Consider the following 26,577-nt stretch of genomic DNA (forward strand, 5'->3'; position numbering starts at 1 on the left):
GAAACTCAGCAGTGGCCACAGGACTGGAAAAGGTCAGTTTTCATTTCAATCCCAAAGAAAGGCAATGCCAAAGAATGCTCAAACTACGGCACAATTGCACTCATCTCACATGCTAGTAAAGTAATGCTCAAAATTCTCCAAGCCAGGCTTCAGCAATACATGAACCGTGAACTTCCTGATGTTCAAGCTGGTTTTAGAAAAGGCAGAGGAACCAGAGATCAAATTGCCAACATCTGCTGGATCATCGAAAAAGCAAGCGAGTCCAGAAAAACATCTATTTCTGCTTAATTGACTATGCCAAAGCCTTTGACAGTGTAGATCACAATAAACTGTGGAAAATTCTGAAAGAGATGGGAATACCAGACCACCTGACCTGCCTCTTGAGAAACCTATATGCAGGTCAGGAAGCAACAGTTAGAACTGGACATGGAACAACAGACTGGTTCTAAATAGAAAAAGGAGTTCGTCAAGGCTGTATATTGTCACCCTGCTTATTTAGCTTATATGCAGAGTACATCATGAGAAACGCTGGAAGAAACACAAGCTGGAATCAAGATTGCTGGGAGAAATATCAATAACCTCAGATATGCAGATGACACCACCCTTATGGCAGAAAATGAAGAGGAACTCAAAAGCCTCTTGATGAAGGTGAAAATGGAAAGTGAAAAAGTTGGCTTAAAGCTCAACATTCAGAAAATGAAGATCATGGCATCTGGTCCCACCACTTCATGGGAAATAGATGGGGAAACAGTGGAAACAGTGTCAGACTTTATTTTTCTGGGCTCCAAAATCACTACAGATGGTGACTGCAGCCATGAAATTAAATGACGCTTACTCCTTGGAAGGAAGGTTATGACCAACCTAGACAGCATATTGAAAAGCAGAGACATTACTTTGCCAACAAAGACTCGTCTAGTCAAGGCTATGGTTTTTCCTGTGGTCATGTATGGATATGAGAGTTGGACTGTGAAGAAGGCTGAGCGCTGAAGAATTGATGCTTTTGAACTGTGGTGTTGGAGAAGACTCATGAGAGTCTCTTGGACTGCAGGGAGATCCAACCAGTCCATTCTGAAGGAGATCAGCCCTGGGGTTTCTTTGGAAGGAATGATGCTAAAGCTGAAACTCCAGTACTTTGGCCACCTCATGGGAAGAGTTGACTCATTGGAAAAGACTCTGATGCTGGGAGGGATTGGGGGCAGGAGGAGAAGGGGATGACAGAGGATGAGATGGCTGGATGGCATCACCAACTCGATGGACGTGAGTTTGAGTGAACTCCGAGAGTTGGTGATGGACAGGGAGGCCTGGCGTGCCGCGATTCATGGGATCACAAAGAGTCGGACATGACTGAGCTACTGAAGTGAACTTGTGTAATATAAAATCACAGTATATGTAAATCTGTCTATATTAATTACATTCATATAAAAATATTACAGGTTAGGAGTTAATTCTAGAAAGCATGAAATTTTAAAAAGTATATCTCTTCAGCGCAAGTTTTTTGGAATAATATATATATATTTCATATAGAGATATTTGGACATATGTTAGAACTTCTTTGAAAGATGTATATTTTATTTTATTTTATTTTATTTTATTTTATTTTATTTTATTTTTTTCACTGTACTGGCCATGGCACCTGCTCGGTTCCCCTGCTTCCACCAGGAGAGCGGTTCATCCCAGCCTACCAAGTTTATGCCTTAATCACAAAGTGCAATGTATATTTTAAACAAGCATTTTAGAGTTCGTTCTGAATATAAAACCAGGAAAATGCAAAAAATCATATGTATTTAATTTCTAAGCAGAAACTCAAATGTACTCTGTTATAGGTAAACTGAGGCACTTAAAGTTTTTTTTCAGGAGTTTATCTTTGTGTACGTATGGTGAAATCTCGTATCGTTGAACTAAAGGGGATCACGGTAGCTCTACAGAAGCTTATCAGGTGGCACCATGGTAAAGAATCTGCCTGCCAATGCAGGAGATGTAAAAGATGCAGGTTCGATCCCTGGGTTGGGAAGATCCCTTGGACTAGGAAATGTATTCTGCAGTATTCTTGCTGGAAAATTCCACAGACAGAGGAACCTGACAGACTGCAGTTCCTGGGGTTGCAAAGAGTCAGACACAACTGAGCACACACACAGAAGCTTGGAGAGCAGTTTCTATGGAGAAGATCAGGAAGCAAAGCAAGGAAATTAATAGGCTGTAGCTCAAACAGGTGGCTTATTTAGCAACGCCTAATTGGTTGGTTATGTTGTTCTTAAATTTTATTATCTTGGATTCAAGTACATTAAGATTTTGTTTTGCTTATATAGGCTACCAAGGCATTAGAGCCACCTCAGTGTAATGGCCTCTCTGATTAAATACTTTAACAGATCTTAAATAATTAGATTTTGTGTTTTATTTTTTCAAACAGAATGGAAAAGTTTTGCTGAAATATATCCTCATCACTTTTTGCTGTTTTTTTTTCTTTGTTTTTTTTATGTCCCCATCAACACAACAATGAGAAGGAAAATTCTAGGAATTGTCTTCCTTTGGAATATATAAATCTAAACATGACTTTAAATTGCCCTTCAAGTGTACATACAAAGACAGGAAATAATAATTGTTTGTAAACAAGTACCTATAGAAAAATAGTTCATTCTTTCTAAATAACTAGGATTAATCAATCTAAAATACAATGATTTCCGATTATATAATTATGAAGAAAATATCCACAGTACAGACATAGATTGTTCATCTCTAGAGATGTATCTGTATAGATTTGTTCATCTGTATCATGTATTATCAGGGAAAGCATTTGAGACCTGAATGAGTTACTTTGAACCTGAAAACCATTCATTGAGATTCTCTGTTTATGGGAACTTTGTTGAAGTAATCAATTTGGAATTTTTTTAAATAAAAATGTACCTTTGTGAAAATTTCATAAAGATAAGAATTTTTGAAATTTAAGAAATTAGATAAGACTTAGTGAAACTGGCCAACTACTTTAACTTCTGTAGTGTTGTAGCCTCGTTTCAAGTATAAGGTTCAATTCTCTACAACCTCCTCTCTGGACCAGGACATGTGCAGGGACAACCACTTCAAACTGTCCTGGGCAGGGCGGCCCATGTTAAGTGGGCAACAGTGAATAAACAGGATTCTGGAAATGTCCAAGCAGAGGAAAAATTCTGTATTTTCATTTATTAAGCAAGGATTGAAGATAATGTCCATAAGAAGAGAGAAACAGTAGTGAACTTGGCATTGTTTTGTCCAGTCATTCAGCTTCTATGTGGTGCCCATTGTGTGACATGTGTTCAGCATTTAGAGAGCTGTGGGTCTGGAAGTTAAACTAAACAGCATTTAAATTCTAACTGAAGCTCTTGATTATATTTCCCCTTTGTCAAGAATACAAACACTACATTCAGATGGTCAATATCAACATAATCTTTAATAAGAACCACAAATGTGTCCCTGAAATACAGCAATAACAACCCTGTTTCCTTCTCATATCTGCTTCCAGTGTCTAACAGAATACAAAGATGGGTACAAATGGGACACTAAATTAATTGAAAAGCCAAACATTTTTCTAAAATTCCCTCTGTACTTCTCCTGGGTCTTTGATTTATGATGTTATTTGAATATTCAAATCCCTTTTGTAGAGTCTAAGAAGCATAAATTAAAAGCGAAGATGGAAGCAAGAGACTTAGTTTTTCATGTGTACATATTTTCATTGTTAACCTATGCTGATTTTTTTTTAAAGAAAAATCAATATGCTTGGATAATTTTCCGCTTTACAGATCATTTTGCTTTATATAAGTTCTAATGTGTCTAATAACAGTGAAGGAGAAGGAATACAACCACTATTAATTTTAAAAATTGAGTATGTCATTTTTCTAAGACCTTTTGATATAACTATCATTTTGCTAAATATTCCATAGTATTTAATAATTGTTTTGTAAAGAAAGTTTTATTTTCAAATGCTCATTTAATCTTGTTAAACTATTCATTTTATTTCATTTAGTATAAGAGACATAGTTGTGGTGGTTTAATTGCTAAGTTGTGTCTGACTCTTGCAACTCTATGGACTACAGCACACCAGGCTTCTCTGTTCATGAGATTTCCTAGGAAAGAATACTAGAATGTGTTGCCATTTCCTTCTCCAGGGGATCTTCCCAACCCGTGGATTGAACCCAGATCTCCTGCATTGCAGGTGGATTCTTCACTGACTGAGCCACCAGAAAAACCCATAAGAGACATACTTAGAACAATTTATTTAAATGTAGTAGTTATTTCCATCAGTTTATGTATTATTGATCCCATCTTGACATTTTTGTCTCCAAGTATTATCAGGAAATAGAGCAGGAATGCATGAGAGAAGGAAACTTTGGGGAAGGCCAGGGAAGACCTTTTGAGATATAATTTTTGATCAGTATATTGTGTTTGTTCCTGGCTTGGTAAATAGGGCTGTTTAAATTTTCTGTGTTATTTCAAGTGTTAGCTTCAATATCTTTTTGCTTTCCCCACCATCCTAATCTACCAAAAATAGTGTTTTTCAAATATTGCTTTGCTTTATAAATCTTTTTTGTACTGTTTATTGTTAGCATTTTGCTTTTTCAGCATAATACTTGTAATATTATTGAACTTGGAAGTATGTTATGTTGTTTCAAATCACAAATATTTTATCAAATGACTTTTTGGCATGTATTATCAGCATAGCATATATTTAACATCATTTATGATAAATTCTATGTTTTATACAGAGAAGGCAATGGCAATCCACTCCAGTACTCTTGCCTGGAAAATCCCATGGAAAGAGGAGCCTGGTAGGCCGCAGTCCATGGGGTCTCGAAGAGTCGGACATGACTGAGCGACTTCACTTTCGCTTTTCACTTTCATGCGTTGGAGAAGGAAATGGCAACCCATTCCAGTGTCCTTGCCTGCAGAGTCCCAGGGATGGGGGAGCCTGGTGGGCTGCCGTCTATGGGGTCGCACAGAGTCAGACACGACTGAAGTGACGTCATAGTAGTAGTAGTAGTAGTAGTAGTAGTAGTAGTAGGTTTTATAATGACTTTCCATAAGTAAGGAAAAGAGTTTTTGCATGTTCTGATTATTTATGAGAAAACTGGCTAGTAATGCTGTTGATCTATTGATTCAAAATGTTAATCTAATTTTTTTTTTATATAGCATAGATTATATTTCACAAAATAGAAATTCATTCACTCATGAACCTATAAAAATCGCCAGTGAGAATTCATCATTATATTGTCCATAATCCTTGGCTATGATTGGGCATCTAATAAAATTGTTTTTTCACCAATACATTTCATTGCATTTTATGACTTAACAGTAAATATAACAACCTTGCAAATGTAGTTGAATTTTTGAAGATTTAATCAATTTGAGCAAAATCAATTTTTGCCTATTTCTCGTAGTTCTGATTAATTTAAATTTCATTTCCACCCCTTGAGTTATTTTTTTTTATCATGGACAATGGCCTAGTATATGTTAACATTACAATAATTCTATGAATCAATGTGTATGACAAAATGTGGCATGTTTTTACTTTCATTTGCCCCAGCAAGAATGGCTTTTGTGAACATGTGTATGTTTTTGTTTGTACTTTGTAGTTTTCTATTTATAAGGTCTCTGGATGAATTAGAATTGGCTGCCAGCATTATTCTTAAGAGTTTCATAAAAACCAAAGTATAGAAAACTTGGGAAGTTATAACAAAAGAATCTTAAGTGGACTTCAGTGTACCTAAAACTTAGACCATTCCTAAAATCATCAGAAGAAAATTAAAAGCTGTAAAACAATACATGACCTTTTTTAAAAAGCTGAGGGGTAATCAGAAGTAAAAAGGAAAATGCATGATAAATTTATGATCTGAAATTCCCTTTTTTTAAACAACAAATGACACATTTTGCATTTTTGAAAACAAAATCAGTATGTTGAATGCAAAACTGAGAATTTCCCAGAATGAAAAGGCAAAGCAAAATTAAAAAGGTGGTAATAGGAAATTTAATACATGAAGGTAATCGGTATGATGAATGATTTGAACTTTATAGAATAAACATCTTTATTTTTCACCTCTTCAAACAAGTTCCCCTAAATATCCATTTCCTGTCTCTTGTTGACACCATGGGCTTATTCTACAGCTGTGTATTCATGTTAATTAATAAGACACTATCCCTGTGGTAATTAAGACTCACTTTGTAATTAAATGAGTTTACTTCATTCTAAGCCATCACTATGGTTGTATACCCAGTGCAATGCTTTGTCCCTCACTTTATTGGAGACATGATTTATGACCAATATACAGCAATAAGAAGGAGAGTTTGTTTCTTCTCTCCATCGTTATTTTTCACTCCATTTTGCATACCCTCTACCTTCTGTTTTTTTCATCCACCAAGGAAAAAACAAACTGAATGGACGTTAAAAAGGCTAATTCTTTTTTTCTGGTGGGCATTCCAGTATTGCTACCTCAGGGAACATAGATGTGTTTTAGTCTTGGAGGTTCTGCAGGAGTTTTCCCCACTGAAGAGTGTTCTGATATGAAAGTGCATCCTAGATGTGACAGCTCACTATGCACAGTCTCCAGGTGTCACTCTTCATAGTACGTAAAATAGGCCCTGGCTACATGGGACCTTTTGCCTAGTGACCAGCCTTTTGGGAGCTCAAGCTCAGCTCCGTTCTGTAGCATCCACACAGACCATGGTAAGGTCATACCCATTTGCCTTTCCAAACGGAGGAGTAGTGACTCTGTCTTTGGACCCCCTCTCCACCCTCTGTATTACCCAGTCTTCCAGAGATTATATGTTAGATTCTTTCCAGAAATCTATTCCCACACTGAACTCCCATGGAAGCTTCACAGTGGCCCTGTGGGCCTGAGCAAGACACTTGCAATTTTGTGGGCATCCTCAAGATCTATGAACAGTTTTTGTGGACTCCTCATGATGTGGCTTGAGATGTAAAGACTTATTTCTTCACTTCAGGGCAGGAGATGGGTGGCTCAGATAGGAAAGAATCTGTCTGCAATGCAGAAGACTTGAGTTCAACCCCTGGGTTGGGAAATTCCCCTGGAGAAAGGAATGACAACCCACTCCAGTATTCTTGATTGGAGAATTCCATGGACATAGGAGCCTGGTGGGCTACAGTCCATGGGGTCTCAAAGGAGTTGGACAAAACTGAGCAACACTTTCCCTTTGAGCCCCGGCGGCTCAGCAGTAAAAGAACACATCTGCAATGCAGGAGACTCAGGTTTGATCCCTGGGTGGGGAAGATTCCCTGGAGAAGGAAATGGCAACCCACTCCAGTATTCTTGCCTAGAAAGTCCTATGAACAGAGGAGACTGGTGGACTACAGTCCACAGGGTCTCAAAAGAGTAGGGCACAACTGAGAGACTAAACAAGGGAAGGGGATGAGAAGGAAAGTAAAAATACAAACAAAAGGGATAGAGGAATAATACTCCCAATTTGAATTACTATTCCTGTCTCAGTATTTGAAGCAGAATCTAAGGGATCAAAAACGTCTGAGGACTTGTGTGTGTTCAGTCACTTCAGATGTATCCAATACTTTGCAATCCTGTGGACTGTAGCCTGCAACGCTCCTCTGTCCATGGGGATTCTCCAGGCAAGAATGCTGAAGTGGGTTGCCATTTCCTCCTCCAGAGAGTCTTCCCAAACCAGAGACTGAACCTGCATCTCTTATGTCTCCTGCATTGGCAGGAAGGTTCTGTACACTAGCACCACCTGGGAATCCCCTCGGCTCAGTTCAGTTCGGTCACTCAGTTGTGTTCAACTCTTTGCAGTCCCATGGGCTGCAGAATGCCAGGCTTCCCTGCCCTTCACCAGCTCCCAGAGCTTGCTCAAACTCATGCCCATCAAATCAGTGATGCCATTCAACCATTTCATCCTCTGTCATTCCCTTCTCCTCCTGCCTTCAATCTTTCCCAGCATGAGGGTCTTTCCAGTGAGTCAGGTCTTTGCATCAGGTGGCCAAAGTAGTGGAGCTTCAGCTTCAGCAACAGTCCTTCCAATGAATATTCAGAACTGATTTCCTTTAGGATTGTCTGGTTGGATCTCCTTCCTGTCCAAGGGACCGTCAAGAGTCTTCTCCAACACCACAGCTCAAAAGCATCAATTCGTTGGTGCTTAGTTTTCTTTATGGTCCAACTCTCATTCTCATACATGACTACTGGAAAAACCATAGCTTTGACTAGATGGACCTTTGTCAGCAAAGTGATGTATGTATGTATCTGGATGTGTGTATAGTTAATATTATATTGAAACTCATCTAAATGTGAAAAACTACATTTGAAAATTGTTATTTTATATTAATTTAAAAATAATGCCCTTATTTCAGACAATATTTCAAAAATATCTGTCATTTAAAATTGAAGCCCAGTCATCATAGTTGTACAAATCCCATTCCATTTAATTATATTTAGGGTATTCACAAATACATTTACCAAGTTAATGTTACAAAGAGAAATTCCACTATATTTTTAAAATTCTCAGATAACTGATAAAATTTATTTAAAAGCAGACATTCAGTTTTTTAAAATTTCTAATGATTATCATCTGGAATGTGTTTGGTGGTTTAGTTGCTAAGTCGTGTCAGACTCTTGAGACCCCATGGACTGTAGCCCACCAGGCTCCTCTGTCCATGGGATTTTCCAGGCAAAAATACTGGAGTGGATTGCCATTTCCTTCTCCAGGGGATCTTCCCAACCTAGGAATCGAACCCAGGTCTCCCGCATTGCAGGAAGATTCTTTACCAACTGAGCTATGAGGGAAGCCCTACGAATGTATCATGTCTTTGTAGATCTCAATGTGAAGTTTTATTTAACTGTCTGCACGTAGAAAATTCTACCAGAAATATAAAATCCATTAGATATTGGTTAAGTAAATCTTAGGAAGAAATATTTACTTTGCACTAGAGAAAAAAAAAAAGTGCTAAATACACTGTTTGCTCTGGCAATCTTTTTTTTTTTTTAATCTTTTAAAGTTAGAAGACAGCTGCAATCAAATAGCATATAAATATTTGTCCTTTCATTAAATAGGTCCGTATGCATTTCTTATGCTTCAAAACAAATGTCCTCAAATATTACATGTGTATGTATGTGTGTGTGCATGAACTCTCAGTCGTTTTTGACTCTTTGCAGCCCCAGGACTGTAGCCTGAGAAGCTCCTCTGCCCATGGAAATTTCCAGGCAAGAATACTGGAGCAGGTTGCAGTTTCCTGCTCTAGGAGATCTTCCCAACTCAGGGATTGAACCCATGTCATCTTCAATCGCAAGCAGATTCTTCACCACTAGCACCACCTGGGGAGCCCCAAATATTACTTGATAATGCATAATTCTTGACCTCTTGCCTGATGAGTTTCTGAACTAGTTGCCAGAGTAGGACTCTTAGTTTCTCCATGCTGCTGCTGCTGCTGCTAAGTCAATTCAGTCATGTCCGACTCTGTGCGACCCCATAGACAGCAGCCCACCAGGCTCTGACATCCCTGGGATTCTCCAGGCAAGAACACTGGAGTGGGTTGCCATTGCCTTCTCCAATGCATGAAAGTGAAAGTGAAGTCGCTCAGTTGTGTCCGACTCTTAGTGACCCCATGGACTGCAGCCTACCAGGCTCCTCCATCCATGGGATTTTCCAGGCAAGAGTATTGGAGTGGGTTGCCATTGCCTTCTCCATACATATTACTTATTGCCTTGCCAGATTTTCCCATCAACAGCAGCAACCCTGACCTTGACTTATAAACAGTGTGCTGAGTTTCAATCAAATAAAATAAGGTCCTCACAGTACATCATGAGGAGATGAGTTTTAGTGAAACTGGTAACCATTAAAGTGATAAATTCTTGTAAAACAGTTTGTGTGTGCATGAGTGTGATAGCAAATGCAGTGGAAGTGCTCAAAAAGCAAAAATCAAATTTATATTGTTCTAGCTTTCCTAGAGAGAAGGTGTCTGAAACAAGCAAGTCATTTAAATTCTTGGATTTTCTCATCCTAGAATTCTATATTCTCTCAAACCATTTCTTATTTAACTAGAGTCCCAGGGGCTAGAAGATTGCCAGAAAGTCTAGTATTTCTTGCTCATGGACCTACAATAATTCCTGAAATGTAGAATGTATTGCATGTTGTTTGTTGTAAACATAAAGATATTGAAATTCTGTTCACAGTAGAACAAATTGAAATCTAGTGAGTTTGAAGGTAAGCATTATAGTTTCAGGTGTAGCCATCAACTAGCTGCAGTAGACACAATTGTAATGAGCATGTATCTAAGATAGTTGATTTTGGCACTTTTATTTTTTTTTTTTGGCCTTCAACATTTACTCAACAGAGCCTTCTGTTCTAGTGTAAAACTTAATCATTTGAATACATTGAATACTCAGATAATCACATGATTCTCATAAGGCCTCTGTGAAAATTAAAAATATAAATATAAAAATATAAATCTGCCCTTGTAGATTATCTATTCTTGGTAATAGAATGAAACATCCTTTTTGGCTTTTACAATGTCATTGAGAATTAATACCTTAATTATATAATTTGGGGAACTTTGGTTTTTTTTTTTTTTTTTTTTTACTACTGAAGTGATAGGTGAGACCACAGTTAAATGAGACTATTTTGTAGATTTCTGTAATATATATTGTCCTTTAGAGGTCTTAGTGACTACAGAGATAAATCACCAACAAAGCCAATTAACATACAAAAAAAATCATTTTTCCTGCTCTTTTATTTTTTTTAATAGTTATATCACTCTTGTAGCTAGCAGCAGGACAGCCAATTCACATCAGGTAGATCAATAACAGAATTCATTATCTTGGTTACCTAAGCAATCTAAATGTAATACTGGTTCAAGTAGTGCTGAGTCATTTGCATAAACTACACTTTATAAGTATTCTTGATGCTTTTACATCTCTGTTCAACTGGATTTGCCCTCAGATTCTATAAGATAGCGTCCATTTCATATTTCTCAGTGCAACTGGTGAAAACAAAGGAAACCTTCAGTTCGGTTCAATTCAGTTCAGTTGCTCAGTCATGTCCCCCTCTTTGTGACCCCATGAATTGCAGCACACCAGGCCTCCCTGTCCATCACCAACTCCCGGAGTTCACCCAAACTCATGTCCATCGAGTCAGTGATGCCAACCAGCCATCTCGTCCTCTGTCGTCCCCTTCTTCTCCTGCCCCCAATCCCTCCCAGCATCAGAGTCTTTTCCAATGAGTCAACTCTTTGCATGAGGTGGCCAAAGTATTGAAGTTTCACCTTCAGCATCAGTCCTTCCAAAGAACATCCAGGACTGATCTCCTTTAAAATGGACTGGTTGGATCTCCTTGCAGTCCAAGGGACTCTCAAGAGTCTTCTCCAAGACCACAGTTCAAAAACATCAATTATTCCGTGCTGAGCTTTCTTCATGGTCCAACTCTCACATTCACACATGACCACTGGAAAAACCATAGCCTTGACTAGACGGACCTTTGTTGGCAAAGTAATGTCTCTGCTTTTGAATATGCTATCTAGGTTGGTCATAACTTTCCTTCCAAGGAGTAAGCGTCTTTTAATTTTAATTCTGCCATAAGAGTGGTGTCATCTGCATATCTGAGGTTATTGATATTTCTCCCAGCAATCTTGATTCCAGCTTGTTTTCTTTCAGCCCAGCATTTCTCATGATGTACTCTGCATATAAGTTAAATAGTGTGACAATATACAGCCTTGACGAACTCCTTTTCCTATTTGGAACCAGTCTGTTGTTCCATGTCCAGTTCTAACTGTTGCTTCCTGACCTGCATATAGGTTTCTCAAGAGGCAGGTCAGGGGGTCTGGTATTCCCATCTCTTTCAGAATTTTCCACAGTTTATTGTGATCCACACAGTCAAAGGCTTTGGCATAGTCAATAAAGCAGAAATAGATGTTTTTCTGGAACTCTCTTGCTTTTCGATGATCCAGCGTATGTTGGCAAATTGATCTCTGGTTTCTCTGCCTTTTCTAAAACCAGCTTGAACATCTGGAAGTTCACAGTTCACGTACTGCTGAAGCCTGGCTTGGAGAATTTTGAGCATTACTTTACTAGCGTGTGAGATGAGTGCAATTGTGCGGTAGTTTGAGCATTCTTTGGCATTGCCTTTCTTTGGGATTGGAATGAAAACTGACCTTTTCCAGTCCTGTGGCCAATGCTGAGTTTTCGAAATTTGCTGGCATATTGAGTACAGCACTTTCACAGCATCATCTTTCAGGATTTGAAATAGCTCAACTGGAATTCCATCACCTCCACTAGATTTGTTCATAGTGATGCTTTCCAAGGCCCACTTGACTTCACATTCCAGGATGTCTGGCTCTAGGTCAGTGATCACACCATCGTGATTATCTTGGTCATGAAGATCTTTTTTGTACAGTTCTCCTTTGTATTCTTGCCACCTCTTCTTAATATCTTCTGCTTCTGTTAGGTCCATAACATTTCTGTCCTTTATTGAGCCCATTTTTGCATGAAATATTCCCTTGGTATCTCTAATTTCTTGAAGAGATCTCTGGACTTTCCCATTCTCTTATTTTCCTCTATTTCTTTGCATTGATCACTGAAGAAGGCTTTCTTATTTCTTCTTGCTATTCTTTGGAACTCTGCATTCAAGTGAATATATCTTTCCTTTTCTCCTTTGCTTTTCACTTCTCTTCTTTTCACAGCTATTTGTAAGGCCTCCCCAAACAGCCATTTTGCTTTATTGCATTTCTTTTCCATAGGGATGGTCTGGATCCCTGTCTCCTGTACAGTGTCACAAACCTCCGTCCATAGTTCATCAGGCACTCTGTCTATCAGATCTAGTCCCTTAAATCTATTTCTCAGTTCCACTGTATAATCATAAGGCAAAAAGGTTGTAATTCCATTTCTAGAAAGAATGGCTAAATACCAAATTATAAAGCTAACACATAAAGTCTAAAAGATGGCTAAGAGTAGCCATTTATGTTTCTTATTTTTCTTATCAATGCTCCCTTTGATGTTCATCTTCCTCTCTATTCTTGCTGCCTTACAATGTGTTAGGTGTTCTAGCCCTTGATAAGGGAAGTTGAAAAATATGTGATGTATTTTTTTTTGTTCTATCATATCACAAACTAAAGTATGTACTCTAAAAGGCAAACTTTTAATGTGATCGTAATAGCTGTCTCTTAAAGTTTATTCTGTATTCTATTATGTTTAAATCTTTATTTCCTTTGACTTAATGAAAGTCTCATGTTGGTCAATTTGTATTTCAGGCTTTTTCAAGGTTATCGTGAAAATTTGTTATACATGATGGTTGCTTGTATTGGAGTAGTTGAGAGCACAGATGAAAAGGAATTGAAACATTTAAGACTTGGGGAACAGAATTGATAGGACTTTGTAATATAGAAGGTGTGTGAGAGGTGTAAAGAAATTATTTGTTTAAGCTAATTAAGGGAATGACAGTTTTTGTAATTTCCTCTGGTATAATCTTATTCATACACAAGCACAGGTGTGTTCCATTATTTCAATTTTGATTCTAATGTATTTAAGACCAATTAATATAGTTTTGAGTATTTTATATGCAATTATCATGTCCTCTGTTATCACAATGATTTATTAATATTTTTGAAATTTGAATATTTTATAGGTGTTTTTTATAATGGTATTATCCAGTTTGGTTTTTAAAAGTCTTAAGATAATTGGATAAAGACATTAAACCTATAAATTAATACTTGTAAGCAAGATACATGATTTGAGTCTCTAAATTGCTAAACGTGTTTTATATGTCTTAATACTACTTTTAGAGCTGTCTTTTCTCACCTTGAAGTATACTGATTTACAATGTTGTGTTAGTCTCAAGTGTACAGCAAAGTGATTCCATTTTACATATATCCATATATTCTTTTTCAGATTCTTTACTCTTAGGAGCACTATAAAATATCGAGTATAGTTCTCTGTACTATATAGTAGGTACTTGTTATTTATTTTATACATAGTAGTGTTTATATATTAATCCCAGATTCCTAATTTATCCCTTGCTCCTTCTCCCCTTTGGTTAACCATACATTTATTTTCTATGTCTGTGAATCTGTTTCTTTTCTGTATTTATTATTTAGGTTCATTTATATCATCTTTTAGATTCCACATATAAGTAATATCATGGTATATACTATATCTGTTTTGGCTTACTTCTCTTAGCATAGTAATCTTTCAGTTCAATTCAGTCGCTCAGTCATGTCCGACTCTTTGCGACCCCATGACGCCAGGCTTCCCTGTCCATCACCAACTCCCGGAGTTTACCCAAACTCATGTCCATTGAGTCGGTGATGCCATCCAGCCATCTCATCCTCTGTCGTCCCCTTCTCCTCCTGCCCCCAATCCCTCCCAACATCGGGGTCTTTTCCAACGAGTCAACTCTTCACATGAGGTGGCCAAAGTATTGGAGTTTCAGCTTCAGCCTCAGTCCTTCCAACACCCAGCACTGATCTCCCTTAGGATGGACTGGTTGGATCTCCTTGCAGTCCAAGGAACTCTCAAGAGTCTTCTCCAACACCACAGTTCAAAAGTATCAATTCTTCGGTGCTCAGCTTTCTTCACAGTCCAACTCTCACATTCATACATGACCACTGGAAAAACCATAGCCTTGACTAGATGGACTCAATAAGAACAGTAGGAGAAACTGAAAAAAAAAGTATCAATTCTTCGGCACTCAGCTTTCTTCACAGTCCAACTGTCACATCCATACATGACCACTAGAAAAACCATAGCCTTGACAAGATGGACTTTTGTTGGCAAAGTAATGTCTTCCTTTTGAATATGCTATCTAGGTTGGTCATAACTTTCCTTCCAAGGGGTAAGCGTCTCTTAATTTCATGGCTGCAATCACCATCTGCAGTGATTTTGGAGCCCCAAAAAATAAAGTCTGACACTGTTTCCATTGTTTCTCAATCTACTTCTCATGAAGTGATGGGACCAGATGGCATGATTTTCGTTTTCTGAATGTTGAGCTTTAAGCCAACTTTTTCACTCTCCTCTTTCACTTTCATCAAGAGGCTTTTTAGTTCCTCTTCACTTTCTGCCATAAGGGTGGTGTCATCTGCATATCTGAGGTTATTGATATTTCTCCCGGCAATCTTAATTCCAGTTTGTGCTTCTTCCAGCCCAGCGTTTCTCATGATGTACTCGGCATATAAGTTAAATAAGCGGGCTAGGTTCATCCATATTACTGCAAATGACATTATTTCAATCTCTTTTATGACTGAGTAATATTTCTTTATATATATATACACACATGTGTATATATTGATACATGTGTATATGAATACATATGTACCATATCATTTTTATCCATCCATATCCTCAATACTGTTTTAATATATATAAGCCACATACACTGTTGTTTCTCTAAAAACAGATTGGTTGCCAAATATTTTCTCTACTTTTATTATTGCTAGTGTAAGGAAATGTGCTAATTTTATTCATTTATATTTGTATAATTTATTGTGCCTTTATTTTTTCCTCTCCATATATATTTGGTTTTTATCAGAATCATCATTTAAATTTTCGTGGTTCTAGAAAAATTATTAAATTATAACAATATTAATAGTAGGCTTTGTTACCTTGATTTTTATTTGAATGAGAAGAAGTATTTCTCTTATTTTTAACATAATCTCTCCTCATTCATACATGCTCTATACAGTCAGCAAAAAATAGATTGGGAGTTGACTGTGGCTCAGATCATGAACTCCTTGTTGCAAAATTCAGACTTACATTGAGGAAAATAGGGAAAGCTATTAGACCATCCAGGTATGACCTAAATCAAATCCTTGACAATTATATGGTGGAATTGACAAAAAGATTCAAGGGATTAGATCTGATAGATAGAGTGCCTGATGAACTATGGATGAAGGTTCATGACACTGTACATGAAGCAGTGATCAACACCATCCCCAAGAGAAAGAAATGCAAAAAGGCAAAATGGTTGTCGATGAGGAGGCCTTAAAAATAGCTGAAAAAATAAGAGAAGTGAAAGGCAAAGGAGAAAAGGAAAGATATACACATTTGAATGCAGAGTTCCAAAGAACAGCAAGGAGAGATAAACAAGCTTTCCTCAGTGATCAATGCAAAGAAATAGAGGAAAACAATAGTATGGGAAAGACTAGAGATCTCTTCAAGAAATTAGAGATACCAAGGGAACATTTCATGCAAAGATGGGAACAATAAAGGACAGAAATGGTATGGACCTAACTGAAGGAGAAGATATTAAGAAGAGGTGGCAAGAATACACAGAAGAACTATACAAAAAAGATCTTTATGATCCAGATAACCATGATAGTGTGATCACTCACCTAGAGCCAGACACTGGAATGTGAAGTCAAGTGGACCTTAGGAAGCATCACTGTGAACAAAGCTAGTGGAGGTGATAGAAGTCCAGTTGAGCTATTTCAAATCCTGAAAGATGATGCTGTGAAAGTGCTGCACTCAATATGCCAGCAGATTTGGAAAACTCAGCAGTAGCCATAAGACTATAAAAAGTGTTTTCATTCCAATCCCAAAGAAAGGCAATGCCAAAGAATGTACAAACTACTGCACAATTGTACTCATCTCACATGCTAGCAAAGGAATGCTCAAAATTCTCCAAGCCAGGCTTCAACAGTATATGAACTGTGAACTTTCAGATGTTCAAGCTGGATTTAGAAAAGGTAGAGGAACCAGAGCTCAAATTGCCAATATCCATTGGATCATCAAAAAAGCAAGAGAGTTCCAGAAAAACATCTACTTCTGCTTTATTGACTATCCCAAAGCCTTTGACTGTATGGATCACATCAAACTGTGGAAAATTCTTCAAGAGATAAGAATACCAGACCACCTTACCTGCCTCCTGAGAAATCTGTATGCAGGTCAAAAACAATAGTTAGAACTGGAAATAAAACAACAGACTGGTTCCAGATTGGGAAAGGAGTACATTAAGGCTGTATATTGTCTCCCTGCTTAATTAAGTTATATGCATGTGAAATGTACATGCTGGATGAAGGGTACATCATGCAAAATGCTGGTCTGGATGAAGCAAAAGCTGGAATCAAGATTGCTGGGAGAAATACCAATAACAGATACACAGATAACCCCAAAAAATGATAAAGGATGGCAGAAAATAAGAACTAAAGAGTCTCTTGATGAAAGTGAAAGAGGAGAGCAGAAAAGTTGACTTAAAATTCAACATTCAGAATACTAAGATCATGGCATCCAGTCCCATCACTTCATGGCAAGTAGATGGGAAAACAATGGAAACAGTGAGAGGCTTTATATTTTGAGGCTCAAAAATCACTACAGGTGGTGACTGCAGCCATGAAATTAAAAAACGCTTACCCCTTGGAAGAAAAGTTATGATCAACCTAGACAGCATATTAAAAAGCAGAGACATTACTTTGTTAACAAAGGTCCATCTAGTCAAAGCTATGGTTTTTCCAATAGTCATGTATGGATGTGAGAGTTGGAGCATAAGAAAGCTGAGCGCCAAAGAATTGATGCTTTTGAACTGTGGTGTTGGAGAAAACTCTTAAAGAGTCCCTTAGACTGCACAGAGGTCAAACCAGTCTATCCTAAAGGAAATCAATCCTGAGTATTCATTGGAAGGACTGATGTTGAAGCTGAAACTCCAGTACATTGGCCACCTGATGGGAAGAACTGACTCATTGTAAAAGACCCTGATTCTGGCAATGATTGAAAGCAGGAGGAGAAGGGGACAACAGAAGTTGAGATGGTTGGAAGGCATCACCGACTTGATGGACATGAGTTTGAGCAAGCTCGGAATTTGGGGGATTTTCAGGGAAGCCTGCTGTGCTGCAGTCCATGGGGTTGCAATGAGTTGGACACAACTGAGCAACTGAACAGACTCCTCATTCATGACTGCTCTTGAAGTAGCTTTGCAGAAATAATAGACTTCTCCAAAGCATGAACTATTATTTTGAGGAATATCATTCAAATGCAGGTATTTAAAAATGGTGAAAAGTGATAATTTTCAGAAATATTCCCGAGTTTTGCCCAATCTCATTGCAAAGAGTAGTTTGGCTGCTTCTGAAGTCTTTACCACACCAGATTCTATATCTGTTGGTTCCAGAATCATAGAGCAATTTATCTGGAAGCTGAAACCATTTCAGGACACACCAACTTTCAGATTATTGGCTAAGAATTAAAAAATAAAGAGGAGAGAAGTGGGGGATATAAACTAGCCAAGTGTGATAATTTGAGTGATGAAGAGGAGTCTGTTTACAGACTCACTGAGATATATTTTGAGATGTGTTGAAGGAACACAGTTTGGATGAGGGGGTTGAAAGGAGACCAGTAGAGCAAAGGGAATTATTTATGAGATCCCTCAAAGCTAGTGGTTGTACATTTATAAAGCCCAACACCCTGAAGCAAATAATACAGAATCTCAGCTATAATAGTACTGAAGCTTTTGAATAGAACAAGAGAAATTTCTGGTGACTGTGCACAGAAATATAAGCTGCAGCATTTATAAAAATCAGCAGGAGTCATTGAAATCAGTCATGAGTTACAATTAATTCTTATGGGATAGATTCTTCCTATATGTGAAGGGGACTAGATACAGAAAAGAGAATTAGTTTTCTGTTTAAGAGCGTCATTTTTGTTGTTTAAAAATGATGTGATGAATAGATAAGTATGTTTCTGTATAAATTATGAAGAAATTTCAAGAAAGGACTGATAAAATTCTTGTATGCAATTTCATAAATTTGATAATTTTCATTTTCAAAAGTTTGTATTAGGCTTATTTTTGTTAACCCTTTTTTATAATAAATATTATTTTTATTTCAAACAAGAGAGTAGTGAAAAGAGGTAATATGTTCACTGTGGAAGAGGACCAGTAACTTGTTCAAGGTCACAGTAAAAGACTTAGAAACAAAAGAAGACATTTTAAAATTTTCTTGAGATTTTTAAATAGAGTAGAAAGAAAGGAGTTAAGTGTGACAATTTTAATTGGGCTTTCCTTGTGGCTCAGCTGGTGAAGAATTTGCCTGCAATGTGGCAGACCTGGGTTCAATTCCTAGGTTGGGAAGATCCCCTGGAGAAGGGAAAGGTGCTCCAGTATTCTGGCCGGGAGAACTCCATGGACTGTATAGTCCAAGCAGTCGCAAAGAGTCAGACATGACTGAGCGACCTTCACTCACTCACTCCGGAAGAGAGGAGTTAAGTGTGACAATTTTAATTGAGCCAAGATACGAAACACAGAAAGCCTTTAAATTGGAATGACTACACATACAAAATTTTCTTTCAGTGTTTGTTTCTATGTTCCAGACAGCGGCAGTGGTGAATCCCAGTTTTGTGAGAGCTTAAACTCAGACAGTCTGCAAGACATCTTTAGGTAAAAAGTAATACAAAATGATTTTCAAAAGTTATATTTGATAAAAGATACATATTTAATGAAAATAGATAATACTAAATTTTAAATAACTGACACATGACACAAACATAGTAAAATTAAGAAAAAAAAAACTTTAATTTTGTGACACACTATACTTATTTTGAGGCGGGCATAGCAACCCACTCCAATGTTCTTGCCTGGAGACTCCCCATGGATGAAGGAGCCTGGTAGGCTAATCTCCAATATTCTTAAAGACTTCTCTAGTTTTTCCAATTCTATTGTTTTCCTCTATTTCTTTGCCTTGTTCATTTACAATGGCCTTCTTTTTTCTCTCCTTCCTATTCTTTGGAACACTGCATTCATTCGGGTATTTATTTCCCTTTCTCCCTTGCCTTTCACTTCTCTTTCCTCAGTTATTTGTAAGGCCCCCTAAGACAACAACTTTGCCTCTTTGAATTTCCTTTTCTTTGGAATGGTTTTAGATACTGCCTCGTGTATGATATTATAAACCTCGATCCATCATTTTTCAAGCACACTCTCTACCAGTTCTAATCCTCTGTCACCTCCACCATATAGTCATAAGGGATTATATTTAGATCAAAGCTGATCTAATGATTTTCCCTGCTTTCTTCAATTTAAGCCTGGATTTTACAATAAGGACCTCATGATCTGAGCCACAGTCAGCTGCAAGTCTCCTTAGGCCACAGCAAAAAAATTTGCTGAGTTGTGGAAATAGATCAGAATTTATGGAAGCTAAGGTGGCAAGAATTCACAAGAAAGAGTACTAAAGAAAAGAAATCTACACATAGAACTCTGGCTGAGTCTTTTGATTGGTATGAAGCAGTATATGCTTATGAAGAAATCACCTAAAGCCAAGACACACCAACAGCAGGACACAAATCCCAGATGTCATAAGGGTGCAGCGTAGGTAGAGTGGAGAAAACCTACCAAGATACTACAGATCATATAAAATACACAGAAGCATTATGCCTTATTAGTGGGGCCAAGTTTTACCTAGGAAAGGTTACACTAGTTTCTGGGAGATTAAACATGCAAAAAAAAATCACACATTGAAAGGATCAAATCATTTTTAAGTAATGTAACTAAGTCAAAGCTAAAAATATTTCAAAGAATATTACCATCCTCCCCAATATATCTTGCACCAAGTAAAGTTCAAATGTATGCCATTCAATTATTAAACATACCAAAAAACATAAAAATAACAATTATGCACATCAAGAAATAATTCTAGATTTGGAAATTAAAAAAATTATTAGACAGTATAATTATCACAGCTATTTAAAAGATTTCAGTGGTGACGGTAGAAACAAAACATACACATGATAAAGAAATATCTGAAAGTACCAAAAAGACACATATCAAACTTAGAAGAATAAATATGTAGCTTTAGAGAATATCAGCTTATATATCAGCTTAGACATTGCATTCAAATAGAAGCTATCCACAATTTTAAAAAACCTGAGCAAACTAAACTGTGTTCCATCAATGATCTATAAGTCGGCATTAAGCATCTTAATATTTGTGTAGGGTCCCAGAAAGAGAAGTTAAGTGTGTGAAGACAGCAGAAAAATAAACTAAATCATTGCTTACAATTTTCAAAAATTGACAAAACCCCTAAACATAAATTTCAAAACCAAGAATTTCAAACACCAGCCACACTAAACATGGAGAAAATCACACCAATACTCATTATGCTACAAATGTTCAGTGCTAACAATGAAGAGGAATCATAAAAGTGGCTGAGAAGAAAGACACATTGTCCAGAAGAGAGAGACATGTCCAAAGGAGCAGAGGCTTACAGAACACTTTTTTTAAATGAAGTAAGCCATTATGTTGTAAAGCAACATCCTTATGATTTTTAAAGAAACTTTCAAACTTAAAACAAATAAAGGGAGAAAAGCCATTGGCTGCAGACCAGGATTTTAAGAAACATGAAGTTCTTCAGGTAGAAGGAAAATGATACCAGGTGGACATTCAGGCCTACAGAAAGAATAATTACTGAAAATGATAGATAATGTGGTAAATATAAAATATATTGTATTTAAAGAATCTTACAGAAATTTCAAAGTTTAAAGCAAAAAACCAATAATTTTAACAAGTATTGGAGTGTGTAGCATATATAGAAGTAAAACAGTAGGGCAATGATTGTGTGAGCACCAGATTATGCAAAATAGGATACTCTGATACTATTTTACTTTAAATGAAATAATATTGAGTGTTGACTATGATGACTAACACACTATAAGCCCTAATATAACCAATAAAAATCAGAACAAAGGTACAGCAGTAAGAAAAAGCCAGTGAAATAAAGTGGAATGATATAAAACTCAAGCAAAATAAAAAGAGAACAAAAGTAGATGATTAAAATAGAAAACAGTTACTAATATGGTAGGTTTAAATCCAAATATATTAATAATCACACCTTGTAAATTATTTAAACATCCAAATTAAAAGGCAGAGACTGTCAGTTTAGATTAAAATACTTAAAACAACTACTACAGCAAAAGGCACAACCATTTGAATAACCGATCAGTTTAAGAATGAAAGAAGATACTGTGCTTGTATTAGTGGAAATAAAACTAGCCTGGCTATATTATTATTAAAATAGTTATATATGATTGGTGGGAGCAGAAACTGATACAGTCCCTTTGGAAAATATTTCAACAGTTTCTTTTCAAGCTAAATACATAATTATCATTTGACCCAGAAATTGCACAACTTAGCTATTTACCCAATAGAACTGAAAGTATTTTTGCCAAAAAAACTGTAGGTGTTTATACTACCTTTATACATAAACTCCCTCAACTGGAAACAACCAAAATGTCCTTTAAATGATGAATGGATAAGCAGTGTTACCCTCAGACATTAAAATACTGCTCCACAGTAAATCCAAAGTCCAGATTCAATTTCAATATGAATTACATCACAAATGCATTATGCATAGTAACGGAAAATACACAGTGTTCGGATGATAATGTGTTACTTCACATGCAGTGTAATTATAAAATAGCATACTTCTACTTCCCCTTATTTTGTGCTTATGTCGTTGTTGAATATTTCACTTCTACATATGCTCACATATCTGTTGTATAAATACATGGGAATGTTATGGCTGAATAATAGCATAGGTGCACATCTCCCTTTTTAAGAAACTTCTGCTGTTTTCCCGATGAACTGTACCATTTTACATTGTCATCAGAAGTTTGAGAATTCCAATTACTCCAATTTCTACCAGTTTTTGGTATAGTCAGTGTTTTTTAATTTTAGCTTTCTAGTGTGTTAATTGGAATGCCATTATGGCAAAACTTTGAACAATAATAATATATTAGAAATTATTTGTATATTAATGCAAATGAATAATGATAATATCTTTCCATTTGGCTATGGCCATTAAATATAAATTACTAGGTATAATAGTGAATTTAGCACAGTCATGGAACATACGATTGGTATTAAAAAGTATAATTGCATTTCTATGTATCAACAAAAACACATAGGAAAGAATACTGTATACAGTGCCATCAAAGAAACAAAAATGCAGTGTCAAATATCTGTAGAATAAGTATAAGGAAATGTACGCAAGATCTCACTGAGAACTGCAAAAATTTGATGAGGGCCAAAATTAGCCAAGGCAATTTGAAGAAAAAGAACAAAGCTGGAAGGATTACATTATCAGATATCAAGCCTAAAGCTATACTTTTACAAGTGTTCAACAGAGCATAGAGAGGAAAAAAACATTTAACAATAATCTGATTCTCTACAAAGGGAACACATCAGAGCAGTAGGTGTTTATAAAAATATTTCAGTAAAGTTGCTACATCAATTGGATATACCAGTGAGATAAAAATAAATCTTGGCTTCTACACTATTCACAGGTTTTGCTATTCACACATTGTAAAAAAAAGTTCTAGATAGATTTAATACTTAAATATTATGTGAGAAAAAATTAAAAAACAAGCCTTCATTACCTAAGATAGTAATGAATTTCTTAAGATAAAAACAGTTGGCTATAAAAAAATGTGTTGAAACAACTTAATCTGAAGAATTTCTGTTTATCAAATAATAGCCTTAAGAGTGAAATAGAAGCAATAGTGTGAGAGAAGATATTTTAATAATATGTCTAACATTAATTATATAGTATCTATAATATTACATTAAATTTTTCTACAAATAAATAAGTCAAAGAGAGAAAACCCAATATAAATATGGGCAAAGGATAAGATCTTTTAAAAGCTTTTCACAGGAAAGGATATTTAAGTGGCCAAATAACATGAAAAGATGTTCTACTTCAGAAAAGGAAGTGAAAACTTCATGGTGATACCTCTCCATACTCAAAAAGATGGCTAAATTTTAATTAGTGAAATCTGATAAGGAAGAACCAACCAAACTCTCATATACTGCTGGTGGGAGATACATACTCTGGTCAATACTGGTACAGTTGAACCACTTTATATGTATACTTTATAGCCTAGAAGTTCCACTATATGTTTATATACAGAGTACTAAAATAAAAATAGAATAATCCTGTAAATTTATCAAAATCTTCAGAGCAAGACTACCTGTAATAATAAAGGCTATTGACAGCAGACAGAAAATTAAATTCTAGTCATTCCACATAATAGAATGTTATATAGCAAATAGAATGAAAGATCCACTGTGTGTAGGAGTAAAGTTGAATCTCATAAACATAATGTTGAGTGAAAGAAGCCAGGCACAAGACAGTGTCTTAAGATTTCATTTATAGGAAGGGCAAAAACAGGCAAAGCTAACCTGTGCTGTTAGAAGTCAGCAGAGTGCTTACCCTTTGAGTGGTAGGAGTGCCTCAGAAAGGAAACACTCAAGGTTTTTCTTGAGCATTAGACATATTCTTTGTGTATATTTTTACAATGCAAGGGATGATTTGCATGGGTATGTTCAGTTGTGAAAATGTGTCTCCTCTTTTCTTTCTCCTCCAACTTTTCTTCTGTTTGCTAAAACAGAACATCGTATGCAGTATAGAAGAAAATGCAATTTGACCTCCTACAGAACATTTGGACATGAGGCATATTATCTGGCAGTTGATTAGTTGGGCTGTAGTGGACTATTGGCTGATCCCTTGGGATATCAGCTGTGATTGTCTTATGTAATTCAGTTCATTCTCAGAATCACTGATTAGTCGCTCCACGTTCAAAAATAGATATTAGAGGGAGAGAAGCCATTTTAAAGCTCTCAATTATTATCTGTGATGCCTAGCTCTCTGGGATTAAATTTCTTTGTCATATGCATTGCTTCCAGGTAGTTGGCTGCAAAGTAGCTGTATCATAAAACAATCAAAATTATGACTGAATATATGCAGATATTAAGTCCGAAGCATTCAGGCACTTACAGGCCGGTTATCTGGCACCATTATATTCTTAAATTACTAAGTTTTTAGGGTATATTTTAATTATCACAGGTAATTAAAAATTATGCTATCCAGATAAGATTAAAAAATTGTGGCCTATATTACATGGAAAACTCCTTGATACTCTGTATTAGGTTTGCAATGATGCACACATTTCAGTATCATCCTTTATTATTCTTTGAAGTGCTCCTAGATATTGATTCGTTTGGGGTGTTCAGTAAATTTAATAAATAAAAAATATTGAGAGACATACTGCTGCGGTAAGGAAATTTCCTATTTATATACGCATTAACTTAAGTTATGGAGTAATGGATTCTAGTTCGGTTCAAAGGCAAATCAATGTCATACAGAATGGGGCAATAAAACCATGCCCCATAAAACTTTTCCTGAATATCAGCCAAATCATGGAATATTTGGCAGAATTCCTAGAGTTTTCTTGCAGAATACAGCTTTAGAATTTCTTTAAATGCTCATAAGAACATTTAATGTACATGTTGCCAGTAAACTAGAAAGCTTCAATAACTTTTCATTACCCTGATATTCAGAAGCCAGTCATTAATTTTCAGCAGCTCCAAACATTTGGATCAGAAAATAAGTTGTATTCTCTTAGAAAACTAGATTTTTTGTGTCATGAGAGTGCGCTACCATAGAGCTCCCATGGTCTGGTCTGAGTAGTCTGAATGAAATGTGGAGATTACTTAAAGCAGTGAGTGGCTGAAACTGAGAAGAGGTGACAAATGAGAATTGAATGGATATAGATTTAGAGCTTTAACCCTAATTTCCCAAAAGTATGAGGCAAGGAAATGCAGATGAATAGAAGATTCTCAAACAACATGGAAATCCAGAACATTAAACAAAATACTTTAAAGAATTTTGAAGAGAACTAGGACAGTTGTTGTACCTGTTGGGCTTAGATGCTCTAGTATCCTCAGAGAAAATGATAGGTTTTAAAAATGGAGTCAGGCAGAGTAACCAAATTTCCATGATTGGAAGTGAGAAATTTTTAAACCCTAGACAGGTGTAAAGAGCTGACTCATTGGAAAAGACCCTGATGCTGGGAAATATTGAGGGTAGGAAGAGAATGGGGCAACCAGAGGATGAGATAGTTGGATGGCATCATCAACTCAATGGACATGAATTTGAGCAAACTCTGGGAGAAAATGAAGAACTGAGAAGCCTGGTGTGCTACAGTCCATGGGGCCTAAAGGGTCCGAAGAGACTTAGCAACAACAGACACCCAGAAATATTATCATGGTACCTCTAGATGTTGCGTCTTCATTTATTCATGCTACTATTTATCCAACCCTGATTTCTTTTTTCTTTTTACATTTTGCCAATTTATTTTTAGGAGTTCCTATCTGGAAAAAAATTGGAAATTCTGTATGTTCATTTCAATGCCCTACATTCCAGGGACTTATCTTCCTTGCATCTATTGACTTTATACTACATGTTAGAAATGGTCTCTTGCCAAGTGGTAAGTAATTCATTCAAAATGCCTCAATCTAAAAAATAATTTTTGAACTCCTCTAAGTGGAAAGTTAAAAGTGAGTACAAAATGGACCTGATACAGTTTCAAAGTCCCAGAATCTGATTCTCAATGTCTCTTGTATCAGCTATAGCATTTTAGTATGTAGTTTTCCTTCTCAGAAAATATTTCTCCTTGTGATCTCAAGAGGGCAGCAGCAACAGCTGCTCCAGACCTCACAGGAGATGGAGGAATTGAGAGTGAAGGAGAGGTGGATTTTCACAAGAAAAAAAAAAAAAAAAAAAAATGTCATCATAAGATCTAGAGGGTATGGCTACTGATTAAAGAAAAAAAAAAAAAAAAAAAAAAACCCCTGTCT

Source organism: Bison bison, unplaced genomic scaffold, assembly GCF_000754665.1.
Source record: "Bison bison bison isolate TAMUID 2011002044 unplaced genomic scaffold, Bison_UMD1.0 scf7180017864156, whole genome shotgun sequence".
NCBI lineage: Eukaryota > Metazoa > Chordata > Mammalia > Artiodactyla > Bovidae > Bison > Bison bison.